Raw genomic sequence first — 26,865 nt, 5'->3', positions numbered from 1 at the left:
TGATACAAGTCTTTTAAGTACTCAAAGCCCAGCACTTGTATAGTACTCTCCTACAAGAGTAAGGCTCTTTTGCTCAACACATCCGCCACCATGTTGGCCTGCTTGCTGATGTGTTTCAACACAAAGGTGAAACTCTGCAAATATTCAACCCACTTAGCATGCTTGTGATTCAACTTGTTCTATTGCATCACATATTGCAGTGCAGAATTATTCGAGAATAAAACAAACTCATTCCCCAACAGACAGTGTCTTCGATTCTTCAGTGCTTAGACGCCAGCAGAGAATTCCTTGTCGTAAGATGAATACTTCTGCCTGCTTTCGTTCAACTTCTCGCTGAAAAACGCAACAGGTTTGTCTTCTTGGCTAAGTACAACTCAAATGGCCGTACTGCTTGCATCACAGTGGAGCTGAAAAATCTTTTTAAAATCTGGCAATCTCACGATCGGTCTCTCTGTGATCTTCTTCTTCAATAGCTAAAAACTCCTACCTGCTACCTCAGTCCAATGAAAAGGCTGACTGGCCTTCTTTATAGTATCCAACATAGGTGCGCAGATTTCACTGAAATTTCTTATAAATTTTCGGTAGAAACTCACCAGCCCATGAAAACTACGTACCACAAACAGACTTTTCGGGGATGGCTAGTTGACTATCGCTACAATCATTTCTGGGTCCATCTTCAACTCGTTTTTTTCAATCACAAAACCCAGATAAACCAATTCTTTTTGTAGAAAAGTAAGCTTTTTCAGATTTATCAGCAACTTATTCTACTGCAATTTTTCCAACACTTTTCAAACATGTCAAAAGTGTTCCTCTCTCGTCTTACTGAAAATTAATATATCATCTAGGTACACTATTACAAACTTCCCAATTTATTCTTTCAGGATTTCGTTCATTAATCGCATAAAGGTATTGGGTGCATTGCTCAGTCCGAATGGCATTACCAACCACTGATACAGTCCTTCATTAGTTTTGAAGGCTGTCTTCCACTTATTCCCTTCTCGGATTCGAATCTGATGATACCCACTCTTCAAATCAATCTTTGAAAAATATGCTGCCCTGCTCGGGAAGTCCATCATGTCATCCATCCGTGGCAGTGGAAACTTGTACTGGATGGTAATCTTATTGATGGCCCTCGAATCTGTACACATTCGCCATCCTCCTCCTTTCTTGGGAGCGAAAACTGTTGGAACTATGCAGGGGCTTAAACTCTCCCTTATTAGCCCTTTATCTAGCAATTCCTGGACCTATTTTCTGATCCCCTCATTGTCTTTGGGGCTCATCTGATATGCTTCCTTATTCGGCAAACTTGCTCTAGGTATAAAGTCAATATGATGACTTATACTTTTCTTAAGGGGCAGTTTATCTAGCAAGTCATCCACCACTATATTGCTAAACGTTTGCAGCATCTGCTGAATTTCCATGGGCAAATCTGACACCTCTGTGTGTAGCAGCATCGTCTTTGCTCTTCTTACAATAGCATAGCTTACTTCACTATCTTCAATCTGCTTCAAAAATTGTTTTCCGCCCATTAATAACACTCTTGTCCCACTTGTTTCTATTGTCTCTTCCTCCTTGATGGGCACAAGCGTGTGTTTGATCCCATCTTTGACAAACTTATAACAGTTTGTCTTTCTGTCATGTACCACCTTCCTGTCAAACTGCCATGGCCTGCCTAGCAGTATGTGACATACATCCATCAGCATTATGTCACAAATGACCTTATCCTTATATCTGCCGATATGGAACTCGACTTCGCATTGCTCATCTACCAACAGCTGATCTCCTTTTTGCAGCCATGATACCTTGTAAGGAGTGGGGTGTTTCAACCACTTCAACCCCAACTTCTGCACCATCTCCATGGCTACCAGGTTGTCTGTGCTCCCACTATCGATAATAAGCTTACAACACTTACCATGTGACTTACAAACTATCCGGAACGAGGCTTTCCTTTGAGTTTGCTCAGCTATTTCCTTGGCTGGTTTCAGCAACACCTTGTTCAAAACTAAGGCTTTCGCTGTTTGCGACATGTTTTCTGCTTCTTGGGGAGGTGCCTTTGCTTCCTCTGGATGTTCGAAATACACACCTCTCTATCCAGCTTGTTTTGCCTCAAGACATTCAAAAGATCTGTGGCCCCACTTGTGCCACCTATAACATTGATAACTAGCTCCTCTGCCTCAGCCATTTCCCCTACCTCGTTGATATGGCCTACCACCTCTTGTGTTGTCACCTTTTTTTGTTGTCCCAAAAGCTTTAGAACTGCTGCCTTCTTCATTATTGCTGGAAGTTTGTCCTCTGCCATAAGATTGTCCTCTTCCTCTACCGGTTACCTGTCCTCTCCTGGCATTTTGTTTTCTGGCGATCTTCTCCTTTGCTTTCATAGCACTCTGATATGCTTCTTCTAAGTTTTTCGGGGAAAGAATGTTGATTTCATCTAATATTTCTAATCTTAAACCATTCACATACCTTGTTGTTTTCTCTGGGGTGCGCTCCGTATAACCAACTCTTAAATTTACCCAGTAGAGCTCTTCAGTGTACTCTCTTATTGTCATCCCTTTCTACTTCAGATTATGCACTTGTTGATGTAGTGCAATCTGGTAATCCTTAGGCAGAAATCTACCTTTCAACTTGGCCACCATCCTTGACCATTTCTTGATTGGCAACTTGTTCATCCTCCTTCTCTTTGTCTGGACATTGTCTTACCACAAGGTTGTGTGTCCCTTAAACTTCGTTGCAGTGAACTTAACTCTCTGATCTTCACTGATCTCTTCACACTCGAAATACTTATCCAACTCACTGATCCAGTCCAACAGAACCTATGTGGATAAGATGTCGTCATAATTTGGGATTTCTGGTTTAGGTTTGCTGCTCGCCAATAGGACCGACTCAACAGTCTCATTTCCGGTCCTTCTTCATCTGGTCCATCTGTTGTCACTATGGCTTATTCTTTGCTGTGATCTCCTACTTCTAGATCCCTCCTCCTTCCTACTTCAACTGCCTCCAAATGGGCAGTAAGGATCCTGATCTCCTCTCGCAATCCTTCTTCTGCTGCTCTCCGAGCACCTCTTCCACAACCTCGTCTTCCTACCTCCATTTCTTAGGCCAATTCTAAATCCTGCTCTGATACCACTATGATGGGACCAGCCTGTAGTTCCACGCAATAATGCTAATCAAATAACACAATTCACTAATCAATACGTAAATGATTAAACAGAGATTTTATGGCTTAACAATGGTGATTAGCGGTTAATTGTTAGATGGTTCTGGACTTCGTTTGGGTGGCATTTATGACTGACATTAATCTTGCTATGATGGCAGTCCTTACCTTGGTTATCATTCTCCCGCTGCTTGGTCTACGCCAAAACCTTGTTTACCATGTCATTTGTTCATTTTTGCACTTGTAACTTTGCTGCATTGAGGGTTTGGTCTGGAAGTGATTTTTTGGCTATGGATGGATGGAAATGAGCCACAGACTCTGCATGCCCTGGCTATGGGCTGTGCTACTTTCTAGTGTGGCTCTGTCGCTTGTCCTCGTGACTGGTTTGCTTGGCTCCTTGGGCACAAAATGGTGGTTTGCTCGTTCATGTAAGAAAATGACCACTATAATTGTCTGTTTAGCTACTCAACTGATATTTGTTCCACTGTTCTCATTTCTTTGTGGTTCTCCTGCTTGTTAAGTTTAACAAATAGTGTGCATGCTATAGGTCGCAGCTGCGGTGACCTCCTCCTACTCGCAATTCGCTCCAATTAGCCTATCACTTCATGATTTATTTTTCTCCTTATCTTTTCAGGTTCTAACAAAAATTGTTCCTTGGTCTCAGGTTGTCACCATGGATTATGGCTCAGTTGATTTTCATTCTTCCCGCACGGCTAAACCTCCATGTAAATTTTGTTCTCATTGTGTATACAGTTCATTACCCTTTGTTTTCCTTTCACTGTTGACAATTGGGATGACAGTCTTGCTCTGTTTTGATTGCACAGGTCGCGACTTTTCTCCTTGACGTGGTTGGTGTGAACACCACAGCTCCTTCGCTGTAGGCTCTGCCACTATTTGAACTTGTTTTTATTGTTAGCCTCTGTCGATTTTGTTGGACTGAGTCCCAGATCTTGTCTATTTGGAACTTCTTTGTTGTCGTTATGCGACCTAGCTAGTTTGATACAAACCCTCAATTGTAATCCACAGTTGTGTAATTGTTAAACACTGTTTTGGAGCTTGATACAAGCCCTTGGTTGTATTTCGTAGTTTTGGAATTGTCAAGCTCTGTATAGGAGTTAGGCCGTCCAAAACCCTCACCTAGGGTTCTGCCGGTTCATTTGGTTCCTTAGTTGTTCGTTGGGTTATACCTGGACTCTATCATATGTATACAAATATTTTTTTTTTGGAATGAAAGGAAATACATTGTATTCAGTTGTATTTGTTACCTCTATTTTGGATTTGGTTACTCAGCGTTTATTTACTCGTTCTTGGTTGAACTGTTCGAAACGTGCCTAGTTCTTTCGGCTGTGTACTCCATTTGTTGTTTGCAGCCTTCATGCTGGGAGTTCTCGTGCAATTTTCCTTGTCTACCTTCTGTTCTTTAGAAGAGAAAATAAATGAAAGAGTATGCATGCACAGTATCTGCTTATTTTGGTTTATTCAATGACTAGGAAAACGTAGATAAACATTTCAATGACTGTTACAGATGGATTTTAATGAAAGAAAATTACTCTCTGTCTTTTATTACTATACTCATATGTTGAACCCCTCAGAATGATTTACATTTCGTATTTTTACTTGTTTGTCCACAGTTACCTAAACTGTGCACAATTACGTTTCATTTGTTTATTCTATTAGTTACATAACTATTAATTCATTTGGTTCTTCTTGCACTGCAAGATTTTACATTTGACATGATTGTCCTTTTTTGTTCTAAAATGGAAGAAAGAGTTATAAGATAATTACTCACTAAAAGACAGACAATTGTGACAGTGACCCTAACTAACTGTACTATTCCCTAACTAATAAGGAAATTAAAAAAAACAACAAGTACCTACATTCTACTTTGATCAATTAAACATAAAGAAACCAAATACTGATAAATCTTTCCACCTCGGCGGAGACCAACACTTGGTCATGGTGCCCTTAGCTAGATGCTCCTGCATCAGAAATTTTGATTTTTCTTGTTCTGAAATTTTATCAATACTGTAAAATCATAAATGGAAATTACAAAAAATTGATATATTGATTTTTATTTTTTTGAAATTTTATCAATACTATAAAATCATGAATGAAAATTGCAGAATTTGAAGATTGATATACCAATACTGTAAAATCATAAATGAAAAGTGCATAATTTGAAAATTGATAATTATGCACGGAAAAAACTCATAAATGAAAATTAATGAAAATTGATAATTTATTTGACAAGCAAAACTTCCAAAAGAAAAAGCAAACCTCATGGCAGTTCCACAATCCGCCATCGGTTAATCTCCTACCAAAAAGTTGTCGTGGGTTAATCTCCTGCCAAAATGCTACATGGGACTCAAACGCCTCAGCAGAAATGTGAAGTCAGATTTCTGCTAAAGCCGGCGGAGACGGGGCAGAGGAAGCTAGCGAAGATGGGGCAGAGGAGACCAGGTTGATGAATGGTGATGATAATGTGAAGCCAACGAAGATATGGCCGACACACACTTTATACCTCAGCGTGCCACTTGTATCCTAATGCTAGCCATTTGTATCATTTTGCTTGTGACACCGGGACAATTAGTTTAGTGCTGGGCACTTGCATCATTTTTCTTGTGACACAGGTACAATTAGTTTAGTGCCAAGGCAGCTTTGCAATTAGATATGCTCATCAATCTCTCGATTTATTATCTATTATATATTTCAATTACCGTAAAATAGTTTCTTGCCTGCACTCATCCACTTAGCGTAGGTAATTCATTCACTATAATATTTAATGTTTTCAAATGTTTTCAATTAATGCTAGTATTAGTTCACATTGTTAACCGAAATTTCGAAATGCCTAGTGAAAAGATGAATATAGCCCATGATTTTATCCTCCCCCAAATAAGACTATCAAACTAATTCATATTAAAAAAGTTTAGCTATTCATAAAAGTAACTAGTTATTTGTCATAATAAGGAGGTTAAATAAATGTTAAAGTAAATCATATCGATTATTATAATCCCTTTCCATTTCCAAATGGCAAGGACTAATAAGTGAAAGTCCATTTGTTCAAAAATATTGATAAAATTATATTATATATGACATTAATAAAATTTAACACAATATTTTAAATAAATATTTTATAATATTTTAAGAAGCGATTTTAAAATTTTATTAAATTATATGTCAATCACTATGAATTTATGTTTTGAAAATTTACTATTTTTTTAAATGATCGTAACTCATGTATCTTAATGAAATGTATTTTGTAAACAAAGTGATAATATAATTCAAATGCAAAAGGTATGTCATATAATGGAGGGAAATTTATTATATTTTGAGGTTATGTGATAATAATAATTTTTTCAGTGTAAATTATTGATATTTTTTTAATATAACTTAATTTAATATTTTTATCTTACATTATATTTTTTGGTTGGTTAAAATAATTTTATTAAAGTTTTGAAAAGATATGTCGTATAATTTATATGTTTCATGTTTTTTCATGTTCATTCTGATCGAATTTGTTATGAAGGTGAGCAGTGCAAAAACAGAGAAGATAATACCATTTCTTACATGAGTTCTAAGGGGGGAAATAACGAGATAACCCAAACCACTAGAAAAACCAAAAACAACCGACATATGACATATCAAGGTTGATGAATCGTTGCATGACCAGCACCCAAGGCCCCAGGGGAGTCCTCGCATTCATGAATGTGGAAATCAATGTGGGAAAGTCTTTATTCAATCTCATCCAACTACTCACTAGAGCGGCATTGACTATTGCACACAAAAATAAGAATGTCCACAATATCCCCATTGTTGAATTGGATGTCATTGATGTATGCTATGATCTCATTTTTATCATCATATCTCTACTAACACATGACCTCCAAGCCAACCTCTAGGTCGGCAAGGATATCACGAAGATGCTCTACAATGGAAGCCAATAATGGTGGCTTCTCCACTCGGTTCAAAGACTCAATGTGAATGTGTGACACTTCACCTTCCATTTCTGCAATCCCCTCCACATCATCATTCATTTACTTCGAACAAATAACCTCCTCCTTGGTTGGCCCCAAGGCCCAACTCCAAGGCTAGTGCACCATCATTGGGAAAGCATACCCTTCCAGCTAAAAAGGCATCAATTCCTTAGAATGAAGGACGCGTCTAAACCACACCCATACTTTTGACTATTCCAACTCAACTAGGAGGGTGCACTTATCCCATACCCACAATGACCATAAGCATTATCAACATGCCATCTATGACTCAAATTGCCACCAAACCTAAAAAAGGAGTCCTTGGTAGTGCCTCCTATGAAAGAGGGCCACATAATTCTGCCTCACGAGACCCCCAAAACCATATTTTCACTCAGAGCATCACCCTCCCAGTAAAGAAACAAGACTAGGTCCACCAGTCACTGATTAGAAGCATAAAACAGTTAATAATTAAGATTGAAGGAGGAACCTCCACTTACCAAAATTCTAGCAATGGCTTGAAAACTATGACCATGGCCAACTAATGTGACTTAATTAGCCCTACAAATGTTTTGTTTTGAACAACCCGACTCCTCTTTCTTACATTCCAAACCATCGTGCAAGTCACCTAAATAGGGCATGCACTATGCACATACCTCCTCTGGCCTAACCATTTCAAATTCCAACCAACGAGACCAACATGGACACAGATAATAAGCCTATGCGCACTCATTGAAATATAAATCTAACATATATATATATATATATATATATATATATATATATATATATATATATATATATATATATATATATATATATATATATATATATATATATATATATATTTGTGTGTGTGTGTCTGTCAGTCATATCAAATGACTATTTTATATTTATAAAAAAACTTAACGAAATTCTTTTGTGAATAATAAATTTATTTCCATTTTTGTATATTAAAGTATTAATTATTATATCTTTGATATATATATATATATGAATGAATACCCTGCTAAAAATGTAATAGCATAAATTTAAATATAATTTTAAGGAGTGTGCAACATAATATGTGATGGTAAAAATTTAAAAGCGGTATGCAAATGATTATTTATAAAGCTTATATTTATTTTATTTAGATTATATATATATATATATATATTATGTATAGCTATAAATTATAGATTATATATTTCCATTTCAATATTTAAAAATGAAAATATAATTTGTGCTAAGTGAACTATTCAAATCATGAGAAATTAGTCAATTACGACTACCTCTCATGGAAATGGTCATACGTGAATGACTTACTTAACGCAGTTGAATCCCAAAATAATATATAATATAATGCACTACTTAAACCCCTATACTTGTAATCATATTCGTAAATATAATTCTACTATCTTAAAAAAAACCTTGTGTGGGCGTGGAATTCTCATTTGAAACACGGAGCTATAGCTTTTCAAGAACGGTGAAGCCGCAGACCTGTCCATAGCCATAGTGAAAACCTCTCCGCCTAGGCCTACACACGGTATTGTTTTGGTTACTGTTTTTTTTTTTTTTTTTTTTTTCAAAAGGTGGAAAAACCTATCAAACTCAGTTTGTCAAACCAACAGTGAGGACAGCCATCTCTGGCTGCTATCCACGAATGTCAGTTGACACATCACTGTTATCAAGGAAAACCACGCCACCTGAAATAACCCGCTGGTGGTCCGTAAGGGAGCAGACTTTTGGTTACTGTTACGTCGAAGACGCTGTAAAATTTAAATCCAATAATCTTTTTATCGAAATTAAAATCTAACCACGAAGATAATTTTTTATTGCTTTTAGGCCTCCGTTAAAGCTTGTTTGTGGAGCCCTCACACACATAGACGTCATCAAGCAAGTACATAGTCATTGTATCAGGATGATCAAGCCAAATGTTTTGGATTGGGTTAGCCATGGAGCAATTCCTACTTGACAGGGGTAAAATGTTGTCTAAATGGATATCATGTGAAATTTTAAAAGGAGTACCATCAAAAGGGTTTGGTTAAAATGAATTTTGTAAATTGACGTAAGGGTTGTTTAATTTTAAAAAAATGAAAAGTAGTCTATTTTTTTTTATTGAGAAGGTGAAAGGCTTTTTTTCTTAATTTTTTTTTATTAAATGAGTTTCAAGATTACAAATCATAGATATATATTAAATAAATTTTCTTATTTTTTCAGAGATTTGGGATAAATTATTTGGTAATTGAGTATAAAAAAAGTTAAAAGTGAGATTAGTGTAGTATCTATATTCTTCTAGCGTTTTAATCAAATTCAAAATTAAGCAGAGGTTTTTTAATCGATTATGAGATGAGGATATTATAGAATGTATGAAATAAAGATGATTTTTTTTCCCGTAAATACTAAGGCACAAACAAGGTCAACAATGGTAAGCTTAGGATTCTTAGGTGGAAATTTGAAATTACAGAAATGAGAGATGTTGATTGTAGTCATGATCTTTTGCAAAAGACTTTTATGATTCTAGGACTGTCTATGATCATGATCGATTTCCATCATAATCCATGTGAAATTTGTATCCTTTCAAAACTCCAAAGAAACAATTTTCCAAATGTTGTCACCTAGAGAGACAAAAGTCCTATTGAACTAATACATATACACCTTTGCGGTTTAATGAAAATCTTGTCAATTGGAAGAATTTTTTTACTTTATAACTGGTATTAATGATTTCAACCGAATGACATGGGTCTTCCTCATAGAAAACAATTATGATACATTTGAAAAGTTCCAAGAGTTGAATCCCATGGTAGAGAAGCAAAGTGGCAAGAAAATTTAAGTATTAAGATCATACAGAGGAGATGAATATGATTCCAAATTGCAACTTACTTAATAGATGAGGGTATCAAGATACAATTTACAATAAGGTACACTTCATAGAAAAATAGAATAGAAGAAAGAAAAAACTAAACCATCATAACTATGGAAAGATGCATGTTCTTTCCCTTTTTTTCCTCTTTATGGGGTAAATTGTATTTCCTTCTAAATTATGGATTAAAAGATAATATTGAGAAATATTAGGCCATTCTCTCTCTAGGGAGACCAGAAAAAATACAAATGTTTAGTCTCCGTAGAGAGAAAAGAGATAATTGAGTACTAAGATAATCAAGTTTTTGTAGAAAATGAAAAGATGGCCTAACCAACCTTGGAAAGAAATTGTAGGATAGGAATACATGTTGAGCATAATCATGACATAAACAAAGAAGAAAGATCAAATTTTTTTTATGCAACCTAAACGGGATCTTTATTTTCACTTAAAATCCCTCGAGCTGGGGGTAGGATGTTGTGGTGTTATTCAATGTGCTCCATCTGTTGGCCCTGGTCCTTTGTATGGATGAAGGTGCTTAAGGGAATAAAGGAAATCTAGTAAATCCTCATTTTGATGCAATAGGGTTATTCCATGGACGAGCTTCATGTGCTAATAGAGATAAACTGTCTGGATATATTGATTGAAACATTTGTGAGTGTGCCCAGTGTGTAGTACCCAATCGACCATATTAACAAGAACCTCTATGTTTGAGAGCAAGGAAACTTTTAGGGGTGAAATTTCGCAAATGGGCTATTTTTTGGACATTTTTTGAAACAAATATTCACCAATTTCATTAAAATATCACTTATTTTATATATATATATTAAATGGATGAAATTCACCAAAACATTACCAATTTTAATAGTAAATTACATGTTTTTTATTGAATATTCGCCTACATTCTATACTTATGAACTTTCAAACGAGAATAGTTGCCTACAATACTATATATAGGAAAAATAATAAATCCTTAAAAAATACCCTGCCTATAAGAGGTGCCCTCTCCCTAAGCATGGGTTAGTTTCTCTTGGTTGGGTCCCTACATGAGGTTGTGGAAGTAGGAGGTGCATTCTTCAAGGTAGTTGTGCATATGTGTGCTACCCTCATTGCCCATTCTTGATAGTAAGTCACACCTCCACGGATACGAGTGCACCAATGAGGCATGGAGGGAGGGTCAAAAATGATAAGTGAGCTAAGAACTAGGGAAGGGAAAAGGAGTTGGGAAATTTCATGGGGTAGCCATGTAGTAGGGACACAGAGAATGGAGACAATGCTACATGAGCCCCAACCTATGGAGACTGCATGTAGTGTCAAAAGAAGGATGGAAGGAAGTTAGCCAAAGTGAAGTAGAGCAAAGATAATGATACGTGTGAGAGACAATGACCAACAACCTAGGCCTAAAGATAGAAACCCTAATAAGGGAGCAAAAAGAGTGTAGAAATTCGAGCAAAGGAATACAGATAGAGGAGCATAGGGGGATAAGCATAAAACCTAAGGACAGAAGAGGGTGTGCAAAGAGAAAGAAGGATACTAGGCCGGGAGGAAGGTAGTGATGTTGCATCCGAATCTTGCTGCCAAGAATGGGTATATAAACTCTGGCAGTGAAAAGGCATTAGTGCATGGGCTTTTGGATGGATTTCTAAGCTACAAGATAAAAGCAAGTGCAAAACGTGGAAAACAAATTGAATGCTTTTATGGCCACAATTCTCATCCATGCGCTTATTTTGCACGGCAAAGTTTAGAGTAAAGGTTAAAGGTCTATGATAAGAGTTAGAGTCGTGGTCATTTAAGAGATCAATGTTTACCAAAGACCATGAATACACGTCATCTAATTGGAGTTTGACCACATATCACGCTATTACAAATTTAAAAGTCTTAAAAGATATAAAATGAGACTAACTCTATTCCAAATAATAAATTTTCAATTAAATCATCAAAATTTCTTATAAACTTACAAACTATAACAAAATTACAAATAATTTAAATATCAAAACGCAAATATTACAAATATAAATAAGAAAAATTGTTATCATTATCCGCATATATAAATATATCGTTAACCTTCATCCTTTAAGATATATTTGTATATTCACACACACATATTATAAACATTAAATAAAAAATCCAAAAAAAATTATGAGTGTGTTAGGGTGAAAAGTGTTTAAACTACTTGAATTACAATTAAGATTTTATAGGTTTTTTTTTAACTGAAAAGATAGATTAAAATGAGATTGAAAATATAAAATTAGAATAAATTAATTATAAATATTAAATATAGTAATTATATATAAATTTTTAATTTATTTAATTATTTATTAAAAAATAAATAATAATTACCATAATCTTTATAATATAAAAATTACTAATAACGTACATATAAATTTTATATATTTTAGATGATCAGAGTTATTGTGAACCGTTGTGAAAATTAATATTCAGATTATATTTATGTATATAAGCTATATTTTATAGATTTAAACTTCATTTCGATTAAACTAATCATATATATATGATGAGGTGACGTATTCCTAACATTTACGTGTTAACCTTAATCTTCAATTTAAATTTGAATGTAAATGTCTATATATTGAATTTAATAATTAAAAGACACTCGTTAATAGATTCTCTTTGATAGAAAATGTTTTAGATTCATATTGTAATTTGAGAGGTACTTGAGTATATGATTTCATTTTCTTCGCGGGGAGGATAGTTGGTACTTGAATTTTTTCGAATCGAAACGTTTGACACGTGGATTTCAATTTATGACATGCTAAAATGGTGTCATAGAGATATCACCATTAATACGACCGGAAGAGTTCGCCATTTTATTTTCTTTGAAGTTCAGTTTCCCGTATCGAAACTTCGACAATAGCATGAAGTGGTTATAGTCATAGATACGGAAGTCACTGTTGGGTTTTGAATTCGCAGCTTACGTTTGCCTATCTCCCTCCAGTCAACGTGCGTTCCTTAAGCCATGATAAAAACATGCGCAAAGGAATTTCAAATTCTAATCAGCAAGTGCGACGAAATGACAGTAAGTACAGAAGGGTGGATACTATAAGAAAGCCACGGCATTTGCCAGACAGGATCAGAGCAGAGGCAAACAGCACCAGTGTTGTTGGTTATTTGAGAAGGCAAAGGTGAGTCCTGGCTGCAAAAATGAGGAATCAAATTAGTATTTTGAGTTGCATGCTGTTGATTGGAATACTCCGCTGCGTTCATGGCGGGCCGCCCAAGCCATTTGGATCAAAGCATGGAGAGGAATTTATGGGACGGAAGATAGGGGCACCGGGCATTCGAACTAGATCAAAGTTTCCCGTCGAGAAAGATGAGAGCAACGTAGCTAAAATAGTTCAAGAGTAAGTAAATCGCTCACCGCAACATTACATTACATTCCATTTTCCTAATCTTTTCTTATTTGATGTTGGAGGTTGAATTGAGAATGCTTCATATGTGTATTCAAACAGAAGCAGAAGCATTATTAACAACAGTACAAGAGGAGGACAGGAGCTGAGCGTGTTGTCATGTGCAACGGGTAATCCCATCGATGACTGTTGGCGGTGCGACCCCAATTGGGAGCGCAACAGGAAACGGCTGGCAGATTGTGCTATTGGATTTGGCAAGGATGCCATCGGAGGCAAAAACGGCAACTTTTACGTCGTTACCGACCACAGTGATGATTCCACGAATCCATCCAATGGTACACTACGTCATGCTGTGATTCAGACGGAGCCGCTGTGGATCATCTTCCAGAATGACATGGTCATCCAGCTAAAGGAAGAGCTGGTTATGAACAGTTTCAAAACAATCGATGGACGAGGCGCCGATGTCCACATTGCTAACGGGCCATGTATCACCATAAAAGATGTGACAAACGTCATCATTCATGGCATCCACATTCATGGGTGTAAGCGTCTACAAAACGCTATGGTAAACACCTTTCCTCTGAATAGAAAAATAAATCATGGCGATGGGATTTCCATCTCGACAGCGAGGCACATATGGGTGGACCATTGCTCTATGTCTAACTGCGAAGATGGCCTCATTGACGCAGTCAAGTCATCCACCTATATCACCATTTCCAACAATTATTTCACTCACCACAACAAGGTGAGCAGACATATGCATTGCACTTCACTCTATTTTGTTTGTTTTCTTGTAGCTTGACAATGATACATAAGTGGGTTGGTCTGTTTTTTTCCTGTGGTAGGTCATGCTATTGGGTCACAGTGACAGCTACCATCACGACAAAGTTATGCGGGTGACGGTTGCACTCAACCATTTTGGCGAAGGTCTCGTGCAACGAATGCCAAGGTGAATAATTTAATTGTTATTTCATTCAACGAATTTCCCATGTTATTTTGAATTTTGCTGTGAAGGAAAAGTATGAAATAGCTATTATATTATCTACCGATTAAGTTTAAATGAGTATCGTTTTGCATTTTGCTGTGAAGAAAGAGTATGAAACGGGTAGTATATTATTTACCGATTAAGATATGAATTTAATTAAATGAATGTAAATGTAGGTGCCGATTTGGATACTTCCATGTGTTTAACAATGATTACACTGAGTGGGAAATGTATGCCATCGGTGGAAGTTCAAACCCCACCATACTGAGTCAGGGCAATAGATTCATGGCATCTGCAAATCCCTTAGCTAAAGAAGTAACCAAGAGGCAAAACGCCACAGAAACTGAATGGAAAAAGTGGAACTGGAGATCAGAAGATGATGTGCTGCTCAACGGTGCAGAGTTCACGTCGTCAGGTTCGCTGGTGTCTTCCGTTCACCAAAGAGTTCAGCCGTTGTGGAAGAGATCACCAGGAACGCAGGCGTGCTCTCCTGTAACAAAGGAACTCGCTGCTAACTGCAACTTCTTATTCACCACTATCACACCTGAATTTGAATTTGAGTACCCTCAAACATTATTTTTAGTTTCAAAATTAAATTGGCTCTCTTCGAGTATCCTTATTCTTACTGTTCTCATTCCGAAAAATTGACCAGCGCCCCTTTGTAATGCTTGCAATAATTTAAGCACCTTCAATTATTATTATTTTTTTCAAAATTGGCTCTTCTCAAGTATCCTTTTTCTTACGCTTCTCATGACCAAAAATTGATCAGCGTTCCTCCTCTCCAATGTTACCAAAAATTGATCTAGTAATTTTGGTTAATAATTATGATAAATTATTTTTCCCAATAAGCTATCCATAACATTTATCTCTTATTCATTACTTTTTCAACTCCTGAGATTCATGTTTATTTCAAAATACAAAACTTAACAATCTTTATAAACATTATTATTTATAATTTCATTTAATTATATATATCATTTTTTATAATTTAATTATATATAATTTAAATAATTTATAATTATAATAATAATTTATTTTTAAAATTATTTTTATTACATATGAATGAATTTTGATAGGTAAAAAAATCAAAATAAAATTTAAATTAAAAAATATATATTATAAATAATTTAATATTCAATAATTTAATAATAATTAATTAAAATTGTCCAAATGACAATGAAAAGAACTAGTATTTTGAAAATATTAAAATTAATAGCATAATATTTTGAGAATATTAAATTAATAGTAACCATTAATTTTGAAGGGTTAAAATTCTTCACTATATATAATAAATATAATAAAACTTATAATTATAAATTCATAGACTACAATAATATTAGAAAATACATTAGTTAACGTATATATTAATATGCTTTTTAACTAAAGATAATTATAATAATAGATTTTCATATCTAAAATAATTTTCATTTAGCTTTTTAAACGATCTATATATTTAATGTGATTATTTGTAGGTTTATATTAAAATTTTAACAATTCCCTTTATTTTCATTAAACGTATTTGTACTGAGATATTAATCTCAACTTGACATGACATTTCAATGTGAAGAGTGTTGAGGGCGAACAGAAGTTTGGAGGCGTATTGTGTTTAGTTGCTTCTCGTAATCATGAAACTTTCAAAGACTTGACCTCCCACATCAAAATATGATTACGTGCATCCGCTAAGCCGCAAGGTAAACAGGTGCCATCGAGTACAACCCTTAACCCAACGTTAACCGACAGTGAAACGATGTGCAAAAGAAAATCAAACTTCAGCTTACCGTACGGAACGGAAGAAGGCACAAAATACACACTGTCTTATAACGCGATTTTTGAATTTTTTTAGCTGTTTTAAGGTCGAAATTAGAATTTATTGAATCTCAATTTTGATAGCTAATTTTCTGCAACAATGAAAGCGTCGCAGGGGTTTTTCAGGTGCTGAATCCAAATAGCAGTTAAAAAACCAATTTAACTGCAACAAATCAGATTTAACCTCATTTCTTCCGCGTGATGGATCCGTAACCAGATCTCCAAAAATCACATTATAGACAATTCAAAAATACAAACTGATTTTAATTTAACAATAAATTGAGTCTCACCTAATTTAAATTTATTAATTTTCACCTATTAACATTTACAATTGTTTTATGAGAACAGAGTGGCGTCCTACTTTGCAAAATAATAAATCCAAGTCACTGCGTGGCGTTCAAAACATTCAGAGGCGCATTGACATGAATTGATACCTCAAAAAGGATAATGCTGTGTTTATCAATGTTCATGCTAGAACATACACACATGTTAATAAGACAAAGATAAACAATAAATAAAAATGAAGTATGTATTATATAAAAACAATGTTGATATAACAAGGAAAAAAAAATTAATGTAAACATTAAGTTGTTTTTATAATTATAAAAATATAAAACATTAATAATTTAGAGTCATTTTTCTTGCTTTTTTTATTATAATTATAATTTAGTCATAAAAATATTTTATGGAAATATTACAATTATAATATAAATTAAATGAAATATTTATTGTTCATGTGAAGTAATATAAAAAAATATTATATGTTCAATTTTTAATGGAAAAAAATGTAATTTTTAATACAAAATTGAAATATAATATTCTTATATAATAATAATATAAATATAAATCATAAATAAATTATTTCAATATTTTAAAAAATAATAAAATTGAAAAGAGAATAATAGACATTGTGATTTATAAACAACAAAATTTGAATGCACACGTTAAGGAATATATATATATATATATATATGAAATTAGAAAATTGTAAACTCTTAGGATTAAACATTTAAATATTTGCATTATTAGTCCCTGCAATATAGCAATAGACTTGGGTGTTGACCAATGTTATTTTAGGGTTGACCAATCCAAGTTATAATGCTAAACTTTGATTTTTTTTCAATATTATTTTTCAAACATTTGATTGGACCATAATAGGGAGTTATCAATTTGCAATTTTTCTAAAAGCATTACATCCACTTAAACCTCATGACCCCGCTTTTAAGTATATTCTTCAATAAAGTTGGTCTAAACTCTAGCACAAATTTCTTGAAATTGTTTTACGTTTTGGCGCTCTTTTAAGTATATTGTTCAATAATGTTGGTCTAAACTCTAGCACAAATTTGTTGATATTTTAATTTTAACGCTACGATGCGACATTTGTTTTACATTTTGGCCCTCTTTTAAGTATATTGTTCAATAAAGTTGGTCTAATCTCTAGCAAAAATTTGTTGAGATTGTAATTTTATAAGTTGACTTATTTGTTTTACATCTTGGCCCTCTTTTAAGTATATTGTTCAATAAAGTTGATCTAAACTCTAGCACAAATTTGTTGAAATAGTAATTTGAGGTTGTGTTGTCTACACAATCCAAGTGTGGAAGAGGACTTTCAAAGGTTTAATTCATTTACCATTCAAAAAATGTAATTTAGAAAGTGAAAAGTTACACACAAGTACACACCATGTATAATTTTTCGTTTCTTTAATCACATTTTTTAATGCATAAGTATATATAAGAATGATATGTCCATCTTAACCACATATGAGTAACACACCAATAAAATGTCAGTCTTAAAGGAGAAAGCATTTCCTCAAATTTTAATCTTTTTCAACCTATGATAGATTTATAGTTAAAATTGATATACATTAATTTTCACATGTCAATCCGATATTAAGCATGAAAGTAATTATACATCTACCTTATAGTAAGTATTATAGTATTCAAATCCTACAACTTAAGAAGCAAGTATACATGTTTATCTACCCACTCTTTGTATATAATGTTGAAATAAAATTATTTTATTTAAAGTGTAAAGAATTAGACATCATTTTTATAGCAAGTTGTAACATGTACTGATTCTAACTATTTCACACAAAAAAAAATGACTGCAATGTTAACACATAGTACCGTTATATTATTTGGCAAATGCAACATTATTAAACCGATGATTTAAATGTACCAATCTTCATAATTATGAATCTCATAATAAATGAATTGATTGTATTAAATGTACCAACTTTAATATTTGGCTTTCGATTTGGGTTTAGTTAATACATTGGATCTCTTTTGGATTATGTACCATGTCCTTATGCTGCGAATACATACGCACTTGGCACATTGCAAGGTTTTGGGTTTAAGGTTTATGATGGTGATGTTACATGTTACTTTACCCATGGCCTCACCTCGAATTTCCCACTCCATTGGTGGCCTACACTTGCCGATAACCAATATCGTTGATCCTTTAGCACTTAATCCAACGATTGTGAGGGTAAGGGAGCCCCTAAACCCTGTTTACCCTCCATCATTTTGCATTGCAGTCGCCAGGGTTCTGCTCCGCCTCCTCTGCAACTAGTTAACTGGTTCCCTTCGTCTATGCCCCAGAGGGTTTATGCTCTGTCAAATATATGGCAAGGTTGATGTTTCAAGTTGTCTATGAACTAGATGGGGGTATTGCGGGTCTATTCTCATCAGTTTTATGCTAATATTACCCTTCCTTTTTGGTTTTCCATTAAAAAGCAACCTTGTTTACCTTGGTTACAGACATAAATGGAAAATTAGTGGTTCTACTACAGACATTTCTCTTCTTCGCAGAAATTTCCCAAGTAGTTAAGTATCTCAGGTATTTGGATTTTCATGTTAGCTTTCCGGTTTGGTTTCCATGGGTTCATTTATCATTCGAATTATTAATGCCCTTTGTGTTATTACATGTGTATGGTTTGCACATGGTGAAGGATCTTCACTCCCTGACTTGACTTCTGGTGGCGCTGCTGATGGATGTCATGGTCATTCTCCACAACGCTTCGACTTCCAGGTGCTTAATAACTTCTTCGGTGTAAGCTTGAGACAATTAATGGCTTGGCTTTTGTAGTCTTATGAATTCAAACCTTAACCACACTCCGAGGGTTGGGTTTCATTTGTGTTTGGTTTGTTATGACTCTAGGCTTTGTCCCATTTCGGTTATAATCTTTCTCAGTTCTCCCTTTTGGGTTTTTCTCATAGTAGAACCTCTTTTATGTATCATGTTGAATCTTTAGTTGAAATTATAAGAGGATTTCTCCTCCATTTGGTGGTAATAGAAGGTCTCTACGACCTGGAACTTGGGTTTTTAATAGTTTGTTTATATTTATATATATTGGACTAATAATTGTGTATCATATATTTTTGTTTTCCTTTAACATTATGGCAAGGTTCCAATGACTCTTAAGTTATTTTGTCTCTTATGATTTCACTTGAAAGAATAATAATAATTGAGATTCATTTTAATTTCTTATTACTGCACCTATAAAATTAATAAATTAGCCATCTTGGTTGCCAATTTATTGTTGGTTTTCAGCTCAGAACCGTTCTCAGCTATCCACCACAACTAACCTGCAAGAATAAATCTGAGAATAGTTTTGTCCTAATGTATCAATAGTATTTTCTTTTGTGCTGTGTTTATCTTTCACTCTGTAGAACCATTGGTTGCTAGTTTATTATGACAATGTTATTATCCAATTATTTGTAAGATAGTCGACCCACATGGGTTCTCATTTTGGGGTTTCCTACGATGTAGGTTCTTTCAGTTCTAAATTTTCCAATAGAAATATGTTATACGTATTCCAATATTATGTTATGACTTTATACAAGCTATTTGGAGGAATGGAATACATGGTTATTACTTCTCCATAGCACCCGTAAAAATCCTTTATTGATACTGAAGTAAGACTGATAGAAAATCAATTATATGTAAATCTAATTATACATGCTATCTTTCCTTTCATTAGGCTTTTTGAATACTCTAATAATATACTACTCTGTCTTTATAGGAATCAAATAGAAATCAAAGTCTACCTTTGCTGAAACCTTCTATTGACTTATGTAAGAAAAAAATCTTTTGGAAACTAGAATATAAAAAATTTAATCAAAACCTTCCTAAACCCCTTACCAGTGTATGATTGAACTCATTGGAAAGGAAAATCATCCTCCCAACCATGAGTTAGGCAATTACGTCCTGGATCTCCCCCGGGTTCCTTGCTCCAAAACAGTGGTTTTGTGTAGTTGAAGATACTTAATGAACCTCAAGACTTCTGCATCCAGTTCAGATCTCAACTATTTCACCAAAGGAGTTTCACTGTTTTCACAACCACCTCAAGAACAACCTTAGGCCAGCATTACTCCAACACGGTGAGATTGTTGCTGGTCTTTCCTAACACTTTTCCACATAGAAAACATAGTCCTCCTCGAGGAGAAGGTAGAGGGATCATGTAAAATTGTTTCCCTCAACTGTTTTGGAGATTCTTGGAATTCTTCTTTAGCGTTCTTTTAACAAAAAAGTCTAATTACTTATCCCTTTTTGTTTAAAGAAAGAAATAAAAAAATAGGTCACTTTAATATTTACAATAAGTAATCTAAATTAATGTGGTAAATGTTGCACTCAATAGTGTTACACAAGTAAAAAAAATTCAAATACACATCAAATCCTAACATAAATACAATATAAAATAACAAATATAAAAGAAATTAAAGCAATTAAAATGTGAATAATTTAAAATAAATTACAATATCCTTAACAAAATAAAATAAATAGATAAAATATATAATTGTATTTAAACAAGTGTTGTATGGAAAATACAAAATATAGAATGAATAGTTAAATTTAATGTAACTATGTAAATAATTTTTTTCGGTTAAAATATAACTAAAATAAGAATATCATTATTTATTTATAAAATTTGTATAAGATGATTGAATTATTTATACTAAAAGGAAAAAGAGATTTAGATATTTTAGAAAGAAAAATCATATGTATAGTTACCAGCCACATATTAAAGAATTGACGGTATTATCCTAAAATATATTCATACTATCCTATATATATTAAGTATTAATAATGTGAAAATCAAATTCATATATATAGTTAGCAACTATATATTAAAGAATTGACACTATTATCATAAATATATCCATAAAAGTGCAATTGAAGATATACCTATTTCATAAAGTAAAAAATATGCCATTTAGAATATATATTTGATTCTGACACACTTGAAAACTAAGTATTCACCATGTCACTAGAAGTATCTTTAGGGTATACTTATATTATATTATTTTATTTTTTTGTTTTAATTTTCTCGACTTTCAATATCATGGTTTACATAATACTTCACGACAAGATGATCACCAGTTCAACTTCCCACCACAATCTCTTTTCTTATTTTCAATTTAGACATAAACATCAGATTTTTACATTTTTCTAATATTTTAGATTCACAAAACTATAATTTTTTATAATCAAAATAGAACTAATACGAAATCTGCCATATATATATATATATTGTGAATTAGGCATTATATTATATATTATGATATTAAAACTTATATATATGTGAACTTAGGCATTACTACTTTCTATATTATGATATTAAAACTTCTTACATCTTTCTTATGTTCTAGGTGGCTAGCCTGCCCGTAGGAAACCAGACAGCCACCTGTCAGCATTATATCCAGACCAAAATTTGAAAATGTTCATCTCCTTGGTTCTATCATATTTTTTCTTCCGAACTCTACTAATTATTCTATCTATTAGTCTATAATAAAACATCCAGAAACAGTTCCTTTACTACAGTACTTCAAACAAAACTATCCAAGAAACCTGCTTCATCAGTCCTCATCTGAGGAAATAACAGGGGTGGTCGCCATGGCACTTGTACCAGGAGTCACGTTCTTCTGCTACAAAACCCATTTCATCTCCCACAACATTTATTCCATTTTTCACAGAATTAGATTATTGCACGAGCCTTGGATCTAAACCTCAGCAATTTCCTTAAGGAGAGTGGACTTTATATTTTCCAATTCTTCCTGTATCTAACTCCTTAGCTGCTCCTCCCTCTGCTTCCTTTCCTCCTCTTCTTCCTCCTGGACTGCCTAGTTCATTTCCATAGCACGGGCTACCACATGCTTCATAATCCAATAATGTTGGATCAACTTATTAAATAGAGAATTGTGGCTTCGAGTATTTCCTGGGTCTGGTACTAAATCCTCCCATTCACCCCAGGGAGTCTCCTTGTTCGAGCTGATGTATCTTAGCTCCTATTCCCACCCATTTATCTATTCCCGGGTTTCAGGGGAATTCCTGGTCATGTAAGCATTTATCATATCCATTCTCTGCTTGACCTCTGGTTTCCTTCCTCGCTGCTTCGGGTTACTTCTCGATCCATCTTCCTAGGTCTGAACTTGTTTCTCTTTCTTCAGAGCCATCTTGCTACTTGCCTGGAACTTGTTCTTGATTGTGTTTTGCCTACCTATCAAGACAAGAGACCACAAGTCAGTAACTCTATTGAGAATTTCTACTTCAACCCACTCACTTACCCCCGTTGCATTAATCTGGTGATTCCAAGTTTGCTTATGATAAGAGGTCCCGGACCACTCCGCAACCTGCCCTGCAAGTCAGCCCCTTTCCTTCCATCCACTCTCTGCTTCTCTGTACTTCCCTCGATGCCCCTCTTGTTGGTTTTCTATGTAATTATCCATAATAACTCTTCTCCCCGAATGTCGGGGGAAACTGCTTTCCCACCTTTTTTCCAATGGAGTTCTACTCTTGGTCTTCCTTGAATTGCCTATATGGCAGACAAGGTCATGGTTCCTGTGGCCAAAAGGAATCCCTAATCTTCCCGACTTAGCTACCCTCCCCACCCTGCAGCCTTCCCTGGGCTTGGGTTTTTCCTTCCTCAAAGAACCATAGTTCTTTCTTCCTAGGACACCAGCATATCTGGTGGAGTAAAGACGTTTCTTCCCATATCTGGGAATGCCTATTACCTCCCTACATCTGCCTTTCGACTTCATTTTCATGGACATCTCTGAGGAATAACAGAAATTCCTACGTCTAGCTATCTGAGCAGCAGGACAGGAGAATGAATCTACATACCACCTTTCCTCGTCGGTGCCGAGCTTTGGTCTGAACTCTGTGCCTTACTGCCACCTTTCATCGTTCCCTCCTGCTTCGTGCTCTGCCACATGTAAAATCCTGATGCCACCTCAGGCCCTTGTTTGTATACTCCCCTCCATCCTTCCATCCTTACCGCCACCTGTCCTTTTCCTTTCTCGGCTCTCGTCCCCGAGTCCTTTCCTCGGGATTTGTCTCCACCTATCTGACCACTTTTACTCGTCATAACTACTACATTCTCCCGGCTTCTCCTGCCGTACCCTTTCTGTACTACTGTTGCCACTTGCCATCCCTTCGCAGCCTCTTGTCCCAACTCCCCATGCTCCCTCCAATTCCTTTCTTAATGGCGTCTCGGTTCTCTCTTCTGCCCTTTCAAGTGACCCTACCTTGCCCTGCCCCGTCAGCTGCCCTGCTTTGTCATTTGCATCGCCCTTGTCCTTTCTCACGATTATCCTATCTGTCACCACCTACTGTGATCTTTCCCTGCATCTACCACTTACTAACTTTTCCTGGCCATTCTCCTTGGAATTGCTATTGCCACCCTTATCGATGTTGAGAAGTTTCTACAATTGCTCTCTCTCCTCCAGGAGTAGGAGCTTCATTCCTCCACTGTCTATCAACTTTCCCTTGTTCCGACTTCCCGAGTTCGCTAACCAGTCTGCTGGTTGATTGCCTGAGCGTCTTACATGGGTGGGGATCAGATAGTCTATTCTGGTAATAAGTTTCCCTATTTCGCTGATTAGCCACGCTGTTCGCCAACTCCTACTTATTTTTTCTATTGGTTTTTTCTGTTGCAGCTTCTTTAGCATATCCACCACCAATTTTGAGTCTCCTTCAATTTGGAGTCTTAGAAACTTTTCTTGAATCGCAATTTCAAGGCCGCGCTTCAGCGCGTGTAGTTCCGCTTCATTGTTGGTCACCTCCCCATAGTCCATCGAGAAAATTCTCAAGGTTTTTCCTCTGTCATTCCTAAAGACCCCGCCAATTCTTGCTTTTCCCAGGTTGTTTTTGCCGCCCTGTCAAAATTTAATTTTGCAAATCCTTGTGGTGGATGCCTATACTATTTGATTTCTTCAACCTCTCTGAATTGGTCCTTGCATCGGTAACTGTCTACCATGCTTTGGGTTAATTCTAGCTGCTGCAAAATCTTCGCCTCTGTTTGTATAACCTTCCAGTCCTCTTCCTTCCATCATTCTGTTAGAATTGTTTCTCTCATGTTCTTGATTGTTTGTTTCCATATTTCTGCTGGGGTTCACTTCTCTTCTTTGAAGATCACACTGTTCTGTTCCTTCCAGATGTTCCAAAGCAAGAACCCAGTGGACAACATCCATGCACGATTTAACACCAGATTTTGGTAAGGTTTCCTCGGCCAGTTTTCCAAGGTGTTTTTGATATTTTGTAAGTTTCTATAGCAGCGCTCAAACATCTGATAATCACTGATCCACAGGGTGTTGCTGACAATGCATCTGTTCATAAGGTGTTCCATCGTCTCCTCCTGTTCATTGTAGAGTGCACATCGTGAGGGTCCCTACCTCCATTTTCTCTGTAATTGATCCCAGGTAAGTGCCTTACCATGAAACAAGATCCATAAAAAGAAAGTGACTTTCGGCCAGTGTTTTATTTTCCATAAGTTTTTCCATTTCTTTGTCTTTGTCTGTTGATTCTCTTTTGCTTTTAAGTAATACCCTTCTGGTATAGAAAAGGTTCCTTATATTTAGGTTCCCCATCTTAGGATATCTTGCCCTATTTTTACTGCCACTTTTCAGGATGCCATTTCTTTGTGGTAATCATCCCATCTTTCAGTGTCGAAGGCCGCTACCCAATCCTCCTTCTGCTTCCAATTGCGCCAATATTCCCCTATACCTGGTTTCCAAAATTTTCTGACCACATCACCCTCTGCCTGGGAGGTGAATGCTTGGATGAATTGAAAGGCTTCCTTATGTAGAAGTTTTTCTCATTGTTGCCAGGATTCCTCCCAGAACTTAGCTTTGTCCCCTGCTCTTATCTCCCAAAAACTGTATTCTCTTATCAACTCTTTATTACTCCTCGCCAAATTCCATATTGCGGAGCCTTTTTCCTCTGTCTGACTTCTCATCCTGTCTTCTGGTTTCTCAGCAGCCTCATATTTCCTCTCCCAGATTGTCTTCCATAGGTCTTGGCCACCTTGTGTCCACCTCCTCCAGAGCTTCGCCCCATCACTTGGTTGAGTATGTATGGGTCCCGCAAACCTAAGCCTCCATCTTTGGTTGGCTTGCTTAGCCAATCCCAAGAGAGGAGAGCCCATTTTCTGGTTTTACTGGTTCCCTGCCATAAAAATTTCTTGAACATGGCTACTAGTTTTTGGCTAATGGATTTGGGAATGGCTTGGCTAGATATCTGATAAATTGGGATGGATTGTATTACTTCTTTTAGAAGAATTATTCGACTCGGGGTGTTCAAAGACCGGAATGTCCAATTGTCTATCTTTTTCCTGATCTTACTTATTAGAGGTCCCCAGTTAGCGACCATGTATTGGTGCTCGTTAAGCATGATGCCCAGATACTTCGCTGGGAAAATTCTGATTCTGAATCCCATTGTTCGAGCAAGAAATCTTTGGGCCACTACCTGTGTATTAAAGAAAAATATTTATGATTTCTCTTTATTGATCTCTGTCCCGGATGCTTGGGTGAACTCAGAGAGGATTTTTAAGATCTGTTGGGCTTCCTTAAGCGAGGCTTGGCCATAAAACATTACGTCATCCATGAATTGTTGGTGTGTTATGGGGAGATCATTCCCACAAATTCTTAGTCCCTTTAGCTGTTCCCTGGCTAATCGCGCTTTCACCAGCCTACCCAGTCCTTCTGCTGCTAGGATGAATAGAAATGGGGACAGGGGATCTCCTTGTCTGAGCCCTCTCGAAGGGTTAAATGCTTCGGATGGGGTTCCATTCAACATCACTGACATCACCCGTGTGCTCACCATTGACAGGATCCATTTCACCCATCTCTCATCAAATCCGTGAGCTTTGAGGATGCGTTCTAGGTACGCCCAACTAAGGTGATCATAAGCCTTTGCCATATCTAATTTAGTTAACATGCCTTTATTTCGAGAGTTTTTCAGAGAGTGGATTACCTCTTGGGCGACTATAATTCCATCTGTTATCTACCTTCCTTTTACAAAACCAGTTTGTTTCTGTGCAATGAGGTCGGGCAGAATTGGCTTAAGTCTATTCACCATAATTGTAGCTAATATTTTGTACACTACATTACACAGAGATATTGGTCTGAATCCCTGAGGTTCATCTGAGTTTCTAGTATTTGGAATCAATGCCAGAAGGTGGCATTAAGGCCCGGATGCATACGCTTTGTACACCCTGATTCCTCCACTAGGTCCACCAGGTCCTTACTCATAAAACTCCAGGCGGCTTGGTAAAATTCAATGGTAAATCCATTAGGTCCCGGGCCTTATTCTTCACCATTATGTTAACCACTTCCTCCACTTCTTCTTTTCTGATTACCCTGAGTAGAGCCAGATTTTGTTCTCTGGTTACTTTTTTAGGTATATGTTGACATACTCTGGCGATTTCCTCTTCTCTGCTAATGTTTGGTTCTGTTAGGATCCC

The 26,865-nt window shown here is 35.7% G+C and overlaps 1 pseudogene across 1 annotated transcript; it reads left to right on the top strand.

The window, feature by feature from the left end:
- Positions 1–13,120: 13,120 nt before the first annotated feature.
- Positions 13,121–14,832, top strand: LOC149159445 (putative pectate lyase 18; annotated as a pseudogene). Its single transcript, XR_016261125.1, has 4 exons — positions 13,121–13,326; positions 13,435–14,077; positions 14,178–14,281; positions 14,494–14,832. The product of XR_016261125.1 is annotated as a putative pectate lyase 18 (transcript).
- The last annotated feature ends 12,033 nt before the right edge of the window (positions 14,833–26,865 follow it).

Source organism: Pinus tabuliformis, chromosome 5_2 (assembly GCF_031772625.1).
Source record: "Pinus tabuliformis cultivar Carrire ecotype Pingquan chromosome 5_2, CPIR1, whole genome shotgun sequence".
Lineage (NCBI taxonomy): Eukaryota > Viridiplantae > Streptophyta > Pinopsida > Pinales > Pinaceae > Pinus > Pinus tabuliformis.
Note: the sequence above shows the minus strand (reverse complement) of the source record. Positions and strands in the feature narration are given on the sequence as shown.